We start from the raw sequence: 13,305 nt of genomic DNA, 5'->3' as shown, positions 1-13,305 counted from the left end.
AGCCACCACACATGCCAGTGGTACAGTGGTATGGTCGGTGGTGGTGTTAGTGGTGCCGGTTAATGGTGGTGGGGTGGGGGGGGGTCACAGAGTTCTCGATGTCCTCAGTTCAACTCCAGACTCCTTCCTCCTCTGCAGGAAATAAAAGATCTCGTTTGCTGATTGTGTGTCACTTGCCAAATCTTTGAGCTGCTGTGAATGTGTCAGCAAGGTCGAGTGAATGCCAAGAACTTGGCACTAGATACTGCAGTGCATCTGAGTATGTGGGAACCGGACTAGCAATAGAACAGCCTAATGTAAAGGTAGAAAAAATGGGTCTTAAAGCCATAGTTGTTTGACTTTTTCCCCGTTTTTACATGTCTTATAACACTCAAACCATGAAGTGCTTTTAGGTGATATCATACTGTTGTACAGTGACAACGCCCTGTTCATTTTATCTATCCTTTACACAAAAGCAGAACGTTGTTTTCAGGGTCACTGCACGGTATGGACACAACATAGCCTCACAGATGGCACACCACATGTACACCTGTCCTGCTTTATGTGTAAACAATACTAGCTAGCTTCTGTTGGGACTTTGGGGTTTATATCCAGTCAGTTTGTCTGACCTTGATTGGTGTTTAAACATTTTTTTGCAAACAAAGAAAACACTGTGTGGTCCTTTTGGCCTCTACAGTTTATTTCATTCAAATAAGATACATTACTTTAAAGCACACACTATGTAACTAGTCCATACAGAAAATGTTTTTGACTTGACGTAAAGATACTTAGCCCAATCAACATCCTGCCACACTATTAAAGCTGTTTCGCTGAATGACTGTTGGTGGCAGTAACGGATGGCCAGTGTGACCGTGCCCTTAAAGGCGCTAAGAAATGTAGCAGTGCAACAACAAAAGCAGTGAAGAAGAATGGCTACTCACAAGTATTTTAAAGGATTCATGTAATAGAGAGGAAACAAAATGAAGTATTTTTGTAGGCCAACCCGGAAGTTAGCATCACTATGGGTTCTTTCAAAAAAAGCCTAGAAAATATGCTTTGTAGCGAACACGTTTATTATGCTTTTGCATTTGGTTTAGAAAGATAATCTTCGAAAATGAACACGACTTTTATGATGTTTGAAGAGTTAATGCAACCCCCAGAAGTAATAAGCTAACATGCTCCAAGAGAACTACACCATGGTTGCATGGCTTCAACGACATCACCACTATGCTTCAGGATGTCTCCAACAAGCTAACTAGCAGTTTTGACTAGCTAGCGAAACAGTAGCTTAATAAATTACTTATTAATCTAATCTTTGCCTTCACCCAAAAATTAAACCTACAGGAGTCCTTGTTTCTAATCGTAACTTCAAACAGGGATGACGACATTTAATGTCCCCGACAACCGCACTGTAGTTTCATTAGCCACTTGTTAGCATCCTCTTTTTTAGGGAAATGTAAAAACTTCAAAATTCCCAAGTGGGGGTACTCAATAACATGGTTAATGTCATACAACAAAACGCAAACATCTCTTATGCTTGAGTTAATCACAGACCTTATTTCAGGCATCTAAACACCAAAAAAAACAAAAACATTGTGTTTGAGGGAAGCGCACCATGGCGTTAAAATGCTATTTTACTTCCTGGTTTTAAAACTCATTCCTGTGGCGCCCTATGTGTTTCGGTGAAGAAAAGTAGAATGTAAAAATAATTACTTTGTGTCCGTAAAACAATCTTTAAAAATGACAGTCCTGTTTGAGTTTATACTAACCATAGACTGGCAAGGATGCTATTGTTTTTTTTATTTCATTTTTAGCTTCTAACGTTAGCAAAAAGGTCACAAGTATTAACTTACTTGACTCCCACATAACCTGAAGTAAAAATGGAGAAACATATACTAAGCATCTTTAATTATTAAAACATCTTCACATCTAATCATGACATTGTTAAGCGTAGGCTTTAAATATGTTTGTATGGCTAGTATGTTTTTGAATTCTAGCTGAAGAAACAAATTCATGCTGAGGAGCTCAGATTTGACTTTGTAGACTACAGAAGTAGTTACAGACAGAAACCCTCAGAATGATGTTTCAGCTGTTGAGAGTAAATAAAATGAAAGATGACATAATTTGCAGTTTAAGCTATAAACTATAAGCTAGCTGCTGTTTCCATCTAGAGAACATGAGCTAGCTTAAAAGCAGACAGTTAAAGTAGCACTAGCCTAAAGTGATTGTCCTGCTTGATTGTTCATTTTTGGCATTTAAAAACCAAACAATTGTTGTTAAGATCACTTTCATGTTACTCTTATGGAAGCTCATTATCAGTTTCAGGATTTAAGACACATGCTGTGGAGGACACTACTCACTATTTGGTTAGGGGCATGAGAGCAGAACAGACTGAGTGACATTGGGTGGTGTGTTTGTAACCCAGCACCCCATCGTCCCCTGTTCTCTGTACTGGTGGAGGCTCCAGCTCTTTACTGGACAAGCTGCAGCTAGCAGCAGGAAGTGGGAGAAAGGTGACACAGACACAAACACACTGTAACAAAACACAAAGAGTCTGGCGGACGTTAGAGAAAGAGAGAAGAGAATGTGTAAGAGTCATAGCCTACTGAGAAAAAGTTATTATGAGTTCTTAATGACAGAGTATGCAGTGAAGGTTTAATTTCCTGCAAAATCTAAATTACCTGAGATTCAACAGAATAATAATAATAATAATAACTTTATTTATATAGCACCTTTTAAAAACACAAGTTTACAAAGTGCTTTGACAAACAAGAACAAAGCAAACTAAACCAAACACAGAAGAACATAACAAATGCAAAATACTAAAAATAATTAAATACAATTCAACAGAAAAGAACCCAAAGTGCATGATACCCAACAGACATATATAACCCGACCATCACAAGAACCATCATAAGAACCCAGGCAAAACAAGAACCCAACAACACGAGCTGAGACCAAGAGGACCAAAGATTTAAAAAATATGTAAGAAACTAAAAGAGATAAAAGCAAATAAAAAGATAACTGCAATAAGAAGGTAAGAGCAGTAAAAGAAATAGAAACAAGTGGTTAAAGGAAAGTCGCCCTGACTGAAAAGGCCCGGTCACCTTTAGTTTTAAGTCTCGACTTTGGAATGACCAGGAGGCCCCCACCTGAGGATCTAAGACTGCGGGCTGGCTCATATGGTGTTAGTAGCTCTGTTATATAGCTTGGAGCCAGCCCCGTCTGTGCTTTAAACGTAATGAGTAAAATCTTAAAATTTATTCTAAAACTTACAGGAAGCCAATGTAATGAAGCTAAAATTGGAGTGATGTGATGTCGTCCGTTACAACCTGTAAGAAGCCTAGCTGCTGCATTTTGGACTAGCTGGAGGTGAGACAGTGACTTATTCGGGATTCCGGAAAAGAGGGAGTTACAGTAGTCAAGTCGGGAGAAAATGATGGCGCGGATGATCTTTTTAAGGTCTGGTTGGGTTAGTATTGTTTTAATTTAGGAGATGGTGCGTAGATGGAAGAAGCATGATCGAACAACTGTTTGGTTTTGGGATTCAAAGGTGAGATTGCAATCAAATGTTATTCCTAGATTTCTGGCGGTGGGTTGGACATTGGCGAATAAGGGACCGAGGCTGCTCTTTGAGAGTTTGGCGGGTTGAATACTATGATTTCAGATTTAGAATTGTTCAGTTGGAGAAAGTTTTGTGCCATCCAGCAGTTGATATCGTTTAGACAGTTTCTGACAGCAGCTAGGCTCCTAGCGTCCTAAGGTCTCAAAGGAAGGTGTGTTGTCTGCGTAGCAGTGAAAGGAGACTTTGTGGCGTTCAATTATTTGGCCAAGAGGCAGCATATAAATGGAGAATAATACTGCTGATCCTGTATGATATTGTAAATATATGACATAATAATTAACCATTGGGGTTCTTTCTACTAAGATTTTGTTAGCATTCAACATTATCAGCTTCTGTGATCTTTGGGTTTCTTTATGCTAGCACAATGGCCGCAGCTTTCTTTGTTGTGTGTTGTTGTGTAGTGTCCAGAAGCATTTATTTAACTAAGAAAAACCCTGGTTCATGTTATAGTTTTCAAGAAAGGCAACTTAAAAATACATACTGTCTGGCTGAGGCTAATGGGGTAGCAGCTAGCTTAAACTGGGGAGGCAGACTTCAGTTGCTGTCACTCTTTGTCTCTTCCTGGTCAGCCCTCCAGACTGTCTTGGGTGTTTCAAAAAAATAATTCAGCCCCAAGGTTTGTTCTTGGCTTTCTCCACCGCTCTCATCAGCATTGTTTTCAGGCGCAGCAGGAAGGTGTGCTAATTTTAAGAAAGTCTTATAAATCCACTGCACCCTTCCTGCCAAGCACCATGGGTAGACAAGGTTAGCGACTATGAACATAGTGGCGCATAGGAGCCGTCTGCACCAGCTGGGCATTAACTGATTTAGTTACAACAGGCTTCTTGATTTCAATTAACACTGAGTGCACCAAACCTGACAAAAGTCGTAGTTGTGCCCCGTCTTGTGCTGAGTGTCAACACTCACCAAGCAGTGACTATTAAAGGCTTTATATGTGATTTTTCACACTTAAATGTAATATAAATCAAGTATATCCTCTGAAAATAACTCTGTGAGTCATGACTGTCTACAATGGGTGTAACACCCGAGTCCCACTGTCTGTGATGTTTTCTGAGTTTTCAGAGTCCTATCTTCACTTTGTTTACATCGGTGGGACGGCCGGCTGACTCCTCCCCTCACGTATAAAAGTTGTTTAATTGAGGGACTAGAGAAAAGAAGAATAACATACTGTACTCACTGCTTAACTGTGTTTCTAGATCACGCTCATTTCAGGTAAATTTACATGCAGTGTGAAGATACAAGTATAATAAAGATAGCTAGCATTAGCATGCTAACACAACAATGCACCGCAAGTTGTTTTGGTTTCATGCTGGTGCTCAAGGGCGACATCTGCTGGATCAAAAAATCGCATATAAAGCCTTTAACAGGCAACACGCTTATATCCACTATTAAGCTTCTTTCATCAAAATTCGAGAAGTTCTGGATAAAACAAAGAAAAAGAAAAGATAAAACAAACATTTTTTGGGTAATTAAATTAGCATCACATCATAGAGATGTATGAGTATCATAAAAACATTCTCACTGTGAAACTCAACAACACAGACAAAAGCTACTCTAATGACATGGATAACTGCTGCCATCAACAATGGATGTGATGGGGTACCACAGACAGTGGAAGAGCCGACGAAGTAGTGTAAAGATCTTGTTAAATAATGTTGCCCAGGTGTTCATCCTAGGTGTATACACCCAGGTGCAACACAAACCGGGCTTAAGTCTAACTTTAAGTTGGCCGTAACATTCAGCTACAGGTCGAATGTAACTTTACACCAAGGGGTACTCTCAGCTGGTGGCTGGGTACTCAGAAGTTGATTGAGACCAAAACTGAGCTTAAAAAAATTGAAATCTGCTCTGCTCAGACACAACATGAATGTGATGTAAGCCTGTCTCTCAGCCCGGATGGATGAGCCTCTTTGTAAATTGTAATTTTATCAAAGTCCCGAAATAAAAAGGCAATGATTCACTAATGTCAAACCGTCTCCCAAAATCCACTTTAATATCTGTGATTTCATACTGACGTCGCCAACTGTGTGTGTCTGTGTATGTGTGTGTGTGTGTGTGTGTGTGTGTGTGTCTTTGACCGCAGTGAACCTGTGACAATGGCTGTGTGCCAATTCAGCCACTCTGTGGCCGAGATCCTGATTCACAGACAAAGCCAGCTTTATCTCTGCTCTCACTGTTGTATCAGTGCTGCCTGGCTGGACGCATTAACACTGGACTGAGCAGCCACACATACACCATCAATGAAGAATACGTAACACTTACACTGGAATAGGGGAAATAGTGTCTGTGTGTGTGTGTGTATGTGTGTGTGTCTGTACATTTGTCAATGTGCTTAAGACCATAGAGAGATGGCTACTGACCACTTGGGGAAGTAAAAAAGACACATGCTTGCTGTTTCTGTTCCTATGTAATGTGGTAATTATAGGAACAATGTCAAATAAGTAACACGTTGTACGGCCTTGTGTGTGTGTGTGTGTGTGTGTGTGTGTGTGTGTGTGTGTGTGTGTGGTCTTCATACATACTCTCCATGTCTTTCATGTAATGCATCAGGATTCCTCTGTGTTTCTTTGTTTATTTTCCTATCCTCTTTCTTTTTTCTCAATACCACCCTCCTACCCTCTGCTCCATCTCTGTGAGTTCTGCATGCACATTACGGCTCTCTTTCTCCTCCTCACTTTCTGTCTGCCTCTGACTCCCTTCACAGAGAGACCTCAAGCTTGGAATGCAGTGAAAGAGATTTTCAAAGGGAAAAAACCCCAGGAGAAATGAGCCATAAAACACGTTTACAGGTGAAATTAGCAGGTTGTTACACTGCGGGACGTCACAGCCACAGAAGTTAACACAGGAACAGTGAATATGGCTGTTAACCCTTCACGGTACAGATTTGTTTCTGCAGATGAGTATTAATGCAGAGCAAAGTTAATCATCAGCTGTCAGATTCCCATGCTCCTCCCTTACATTCAGCTTAATTTTCTATGACACACTAAGAGCTTATTTCTGTCTGCTTTACATCAAACAGGATTTTCCGCCACAATCCTGCTCTGCAGCGCCGCTCTGTTGTGTTGACTGTGCGGCGGCTCTGTGGTGACAGCAGGGATTCGATTAGATTAGATGAAACATTAATGATCCCTGTGGGGAATCAGGCCATTGCAGCAAGCAGAAACCGACAGTATACATCAAAGAAAAATAGAAGGGAAATGAGAAGACAGCACAGCAGGTTTTATGTTAACAGGCAGTTAACATTCACAACACTTAGATATGCATGCATGACTATTTATACATCACTAGTGTTCAACTGACTTTATAAGATGCCATTATTATGATGGCATTGTGCTCACTTTCACATCAGTGTTGCCTCTCATTAACACCCACATTTCACACTTTAAACAGCTTGAATGTCAGGTGACACAATTCAGCAATGTATATGCCAGCACAGTTATTTTATGTTAGCGTGTTCCAGTGTTCAATCATGCAATGCAATCCGCTCATTTCTAATTTTCAAACCCATGACGATTAAAGCTACAGCATTCGTTGAAATATTCCGCAAGTACAGCTACAAGAAAATATAATAAAGTTATCTGCGTTTGCAAATGTGTAAAAACACAGTGGTGGATATTTATTACAGATCAATATGTTTAAATGATTGGTTAACAAGAAACTTTGGATGATATTTAGCTCTGAGCTAACTCTGGTACAATGCAATATATGGACTCGCTGCATCGTCTTTTCATGGTGGCGCTAAGGTAAGGAATGAGGATGATGTAAATGGAAGTTCATCTGGGCGGCTGTGGCTCAGTTGGTAGAGTCAGTCGTCTCTCCACCAGAAGGTTGGGGGTTTGATCCCCAGCTCATGAAGCAACATCTCCATAAGACACTTAACCCTGCGTATGCATGTGGTGATCATGTCTAAAGTTGGTTGTTTGAACACAAAAAAAAAAAGCATAAAAAAGATATCAAGCTCCACCGTACCGTCTGGGGATCACAAAAAGTCATCAGGGTTCATCTTTAGGGAAACAAGAATCTCTGTACAATATTTATGCTAATACATGCTTTAGATTTTGAGATATAATATACCCACTTACTGACTAACCCACAAGTACAGAGCCCTTAGAGTACAGAGCCCTTAGTAACCAAGTGGACTAGTCTTCTTCTTTCAATGACATTGTTGCCTTTGCTGTATCTCAAAATGACTTTTTTTAGTGTCCCACACATGCTCAGGTGCTTCATGTAGCTATCTGTATTACAGGGAGATCATGGGAACAGAAGTGAGTGCAGATGTGTTGACAAGTCAATCCACCTGAGAAAAATGAGCATGGAACCCCGCTAGGCGACCCGCTGTGGTTACACCCCAGGAAACTCCTGTGATTTGTCACTGTGATTTATCTTTGTTGCAACATGTTGGAGACATAACAATGAGGTGCTGTGTGGTTTTTAATCTCTAAATTTGCAGTTGAGTTACAGCGCACATTGTGTTTTAAGTGGAAGCTTTATTACATAACTGTCTTCTTGCAACAGATGATTTGCAGCAGCGATGTGTGTGAACAAAACTAGGCGTCTGCGATGGAAAGTGATGTAGTGTTTCTGATGCAGAGCTGGATCCATCCTCGCTCGTCTGTCGCTGCAGCTGCAGACATCGTTTTTCATATTAGACCTGCATGCTGGCAGCGTGCCCTACATCCTCTCCCGTCCTGTTTTTCCCCCCCTCTCCTCCTCTCCTCTCTCTTTATGTTTCTCTCCTCTCTCCTTATCCTCTTACACAAACACACTTCTATTCCCTCCGCATGCCTTGGATCAGCCTGAATGGTGCAGTGATCTCGTCTGCCTGCCCCGCCTGGCTAAAAAAGTCACAAAAAAAAATAATAATCAGTTCCAGTTCAAAGATGACATCATTACTGCCACTCATGTTAAGCCAACATGTTTGACAACATGAGTGAGACCAACTGCTGTGTGTGTGTGTGTGTGTCTGTGTGTGTCTGTGTGTGTGTCTGTGTGTGTGTCTGTGTGTGTGTGTGTGCGTGTGCGTATTTAGATTCTCCTCGTATTAGTCAGTGAGAGTCCAGCTGCAGGCTGCTGCACAGGATGTGGTTGTTACAATGGTTTTATTCAGACAAGAGGACAGGAACAAAAACACACTCCCACACACACACTGTCATCCCACACTCGTGAGTATCCGCAGTGATATTTATCACGAGCACACTCATCTGTACCTGATGTTTATCCTGACCCAAAACTCAACTCCTAAACTCAATCAAATGTTCTAGTGCAATGGCAGACATTTAAATTGAGACTGTTAACTGATTAAAGAAAACACAAGTGAAACTATTAAATAAGTATGACCCAAGAAAAAAGAATAAATAAACAACAAATATTAGACTCAACATTACATTTCTAGTAGAAGGATAAAGTTGTGGTTTAAAAGACAGATCTTGTTCGGTCCTCATAAGTACATAAATTCATGTCCCCACACACTCACACACATTAATCCGAGCATGACGCAACCCTCTCAGCAACTGTATGTCATCATCAGCGAGACGTCCTCTGGGAGGGACTGAACAGTACAACATGCTGCGCCCAACGTACACTCGGCTCATCCGTCTCTCACAAACAGCTGAATGAAAGACAACAGTGTAAACACAGACTGACCCACAAATCACTGAGGTATAACAGGTTATGTTAAAGATGAAGTCGTTTGATAGACCACCTCTGGGTGTTATTGGTTATGTAACAGCCCCTCTGTTGTGGCTGAGATTTACAGAGGGGCTGCTCCAGTGCTGTGAAAGTGTTTCAGTATATTCTTGTTAACATTGGTGTGGGGTCATTTGCTTATTATAAGTATCTTAATATAAGTTTGAACTAAATGTTCCCTGTTTACAAGCTCCTTAATATTACTGCTGCTGCTGCTGCTTAACACATTAACAGGCTAGTGCACTGGTTCACTCCTTACAAATAAACTGACTGTTCTTTTATAAATGACCTTTTAAAAATAATTAAATCAAGAATTTATAATTTAAGCAGGGCAACCTTCTCTTTAGTTGCTGAAACCAGCACCTTTATGTAAGCGCACACGTACCATAGCTGTTTTCATCAGAATGGCTGCCTTGAATGCAACATTTTCATTGTAGAGTTCTTGACCAAGAAGAGGTCAAAATGCTCCAGCAACACTTGTAGTAAGAAGATCAACTTTATTAACAATTTAGACCGACACATTTCGGCTCGTGGCCTTCATCAGGGTCATCCAGAGTTCTTGACCAAAAAAGGAAGTAGAGAGTGGAGAAGGCCAACTTAATTATTCAGTTTTATAAACTGAGTGTAGATGAAGGTAAAAGAAGCTTGTTCGATTATCAGAAATAAATACCAAATAGCTACTAAAAAAACCCCTGGCTTCCTCTGTGTGTTAGCTTAATTGTTAGCTGTGTGAAATGTGTAGCTAGTCAAAAGTACACGACTAGTGAAGGTTATAAGGAGAATCAAAAGGTTTCATTTCTGTAATATTTTAAATTATACTGAGGAAATGACCTTTTCTTTGTCATTCGTTTACATCAATGGGCATCGCGGCGAACCGTTAGCATACGTTAGCCAACTGGCTCTGCTCTGAGAAAGAGATATATTGTTGATTTCAGAAAAAGTGGTACGGTGCTCAAAAATGATACCTATTGGTGTAGGTAATAATGATTGGGACAGGTGTCTACTTTAGAAGTTTTAAAAACTTTATGTTGAAATGTAAATGGGGGAGTCATGCTGAATGGTCCGTCTTGTTAGCTAATGGTTACTTTTTCATACTTTTTCAGTTTCTTCTACTTCCTGCTACACCATGTTAACTATCTAGTTGCTAACATTTTCTACTGTTGAGTGGATAACATGAGATTCTAAGTTGCACCATACAGCCACTCTGACTGTTCTCATTACAATTAACCCCCTCCACAGTGTTGTCAACACAGGTTTAAATCACACAAGATTGTGTGATTGTTTCCATATATTTGCACTCTCCATGAAACCGTCATTTAAACACAAACTTCTTTTTACATCCTTTGTAAGTTTTCCCTCTTTTTCAGTGATTATTTTTTCAGGTTGTGTTTAAACACAGATCCACTCAAGATTTGTTTTCATTTTAAACAGCAAAGAAAAACATTATAATATTGATTTTTCAAATGTAGCATCATTAACAAAAATCTAATAAAATATCTCCCAGAATGCCCTCTTAAGGGATACCGGATACTTAGGTCTGTGATGTAGGTGGAAACTTGGCCCTTGGGCCTAAAAAGCCCTAGGGCTGGCCCTGAAAATGGAACACTTATTTAAAACACTCATTTAGGGTTGTTTCAGGTCAAAGAGGTTAAATTAGCCCAAGTGTTTAACAATTATGCTAGTACAGTAAGACTATTGTCTAAAGATACGTGAGAACTTCCTGCTGCTGAATAATGAAGCTCATTAACCCTCAATGACTATGTGTATCCTTCCCTGGGTGTCTTATACCCTGACAGGTGGTGCATACGCATACTTTACTGCTATGTGATCTGTGTGCATTTCACACACACACGCACACTGACAAGGAAAAAGCGGAGACATTAGCTGTGTGTGTGTGTATGAGTGAAAAGTAACTTTAAAAACTGATTCTAGAGATACATAAAAACACAGCGCTTGTCTAAGTCTTCTTATAAACACAAGTTTGTACATGCAGCTGAGGGATGAATTAATAAAAAAAAGATGGATGGAGGTCTGCCACTGCAGGACGGGTGACGTCAACCCTTTAAACTGAGGACATAATCTGTGGCCTGACCTGCTACGTTAGTGAGACACTGACATCTAGTGGTGAGCTCCAAGATCAACACTATCATTTTTACTTCAACTCATTACTTAAAACACTTAAAATTAAAAACACTGTAGTCATGATTTCTTGTCACTGTTGAACCAGTTTTCTCTACCTGGCAGCAGTGGCCTAAATAAAATCCAGAGTTGAGTAATAGTTGCCAGGAAACCCGAGTCGATTAAACCACTATATCAAACAGTACAACGTTATAAACAGAGACAAAAGGAAATTAAATGCGGTCACTGATAAAGGTTTAGGAATAAAGTCCTTATCTGAATGCATATATTCACTATCTGTTGGCAATTGTTTGAAATGAGACCAATGTGTATGAATGGAGCGGTTTTGAGTGTTGAATATAGGTCAGACATCATCTGCTCTGCTGATGTTATATCTGGCTCCAGGCTTTATTGATGCTACGGTGGCTGGCTGCAGTCATACGGGGCCAACTGCCTCATTTCACAGTTGAACAAGCAGGTACACTGTGTGCTTCCAAACATCACAAGCTTTGTGTTATTTTTAGACCCAAAATCAACCAAGACCATGGTACAGTAGTTATGTACAGGGTGCGGCTATGACCTTCGAGCTTTATCTGTTTATCTGTGTACCATCGAACTACACTACACTACATACTCTGATCTGTTTAATGATTAAAATAAATTGAAAGGAAGCAGAAAGTTTTTTGGGTTATTTGAATGTTTGTTCCCTGAGCTCATAAAACTTTAAACCTTATAACTATGTGTAACATTTGTAAAAAAGACATTAGAAAATGTGAATGTGTGTGATGAGGACACAGCTCACCCAACATGGCGTTCATCTCAGCGCCATGTAGCATCTTTAAGCAGTCTTGTTTTGGTTTTTCTTGCATTAGCACAGTTTAGTGTTGTCCTCATGACTGTAAACAACATTTTCTTATTGAAGCTCCTCTGAGGTACAAAGAAAATACGTCTAATGAACCAACCGTGCACTGATGTGGGCTGACACATTACAACAGAAATATAAAGCGGTTAGCTGGTGAAAATAGTAAAAAGCACTTCACGGACAGGACACATTTTTCGGGACATTGCTGAGCCCAAAAAAGGAGCAAAAGGACAGTGCACATTGGAAGTCCATTCATGAGATGCACAGAAAATCAATGCTAATGTACATGACTTTCGTTGCCTGCTAGTAGCAGGAAAAAAAACAACTGTTGCTCAAAGCATTGTTATGTAACATTTCATAATAATGACGGAAAAACAGTTCGAAGTTGAAGTTCAGGAAATATCATAATGACATATGACTTATAATCTATAATGTATCTCTTGATCAGATTTCATTAACACAGGCCTGACAAACAAAGCCAAACAAGCACACTACCGCCATCCCCTTTTAATTTAAATATCGTGAGATTGTTACACAAAAATAAGTACTTTTTTTATTTTTTATTTGACCCCCCAGTCAATGTGAAAAAAACATCACAAGATGTATAAAAAAACTGAACTGTTTCCACTAAGGCAGATAATAATTGGTTATATAGGACACATTTTAGTCAGGTTAAGAAGTAGATGAAGAAAATATGTTTGCATGTTATTTGTTGGTATCTGAAATGTATTTCCAAAAGAGGATGCAAAAAAGGACAAGCAATATTTATGATGGTATTGACTCCAGTTGGAATTCATACAAGCACTGAGATGTGTGATGTTATTCAAAACAGACAAGATGTGTGACGTGCAAAAGTCACACAAAGCTTTTGGCCTCACCTTCCTCCACTGTGCATTGTGTTGTTGTTTTTCTTTTTTTTTAACAACAATTGAACCAGCTTGTTTAAAGACCAATCAGCCAAAAGTACATGAGGGATTTGATATGAAGATGGAATCAAGAGCCTGCTAGATGGAATAGAAACGGTTGCAGTGTAACA

Source organism: Labrus bergylta, chromosome 21, assembly GCF_963930695.1.
Source record: "Labrus bergylta chromosome 21, fLabBer1.1, whole genome shotgun sequence".
NCBI lineage: Eukaryota > Metazoa > Chordata > Actinopteri > Labriformes > Labridae > Labrus > Labrus bergylta.
Note: the sequence above shows the minus strand (reverse complement) of the source record.